Below are 495 nucleotides of genomic sequence, written 5' to 3' on the forward strand. Positions count from 1 at the left end.
TGTTAGCTGACGTTACCAGGAAACTTAACTTATCCTTTTGTGTCGGCGAACAACCGTCATATCAACGTCTGAACTCCGTCGGAATTCCCAAACTCCTGTTTTTTTTAGCGGTGATTTTTGTTGCTTCCTTCAGCTTCTTTAGAAACAAAACATTTCTTCTGGCCGTGGCGAGTAGCCGACGTGCTATTGTGAGTCGCGTTGAAAATTACATCATCACGCGTAGCTATGGTGACCAGCCACGCTGAGGCGTTACTCAGTCTGCAATGGAAAACGGACGCAGGATGCGTTGAGTTGAGTCGAGTCGAGCTGTTGCCAGCCGTGGATAAATGCCATTTGTTGGGAGTCACACATGTGCAGTAACTAGGTAAGGACTACTAGCCAGTCAGAAGCAGAGTTTGTTGTGCCACGGTAGCAGCTAGGCAAGCATTATAACATGTCACAAAGTGACGCAAAATGACGCACGTTTGTCACAGAAGTAAAGGCTGATAGATAAGA

The sequence above is a fragment of the Etheostoma spectabile genome, chromosome 5 (assembly GCF_008692095.1).
Source record: "Etheostoma spectabile isolate EspeVRDwgs_2016 chromosome 5, UIUC_Espe_1.0, whole genome shotgun sequence".
Taxonomy (NCBI): domain Eukaryota; kingdom Metazoa; phylum Chordata; class Actinopteri; order Perciformes; family Percidae; genus Etheostoma; species Etheostoma spectabile.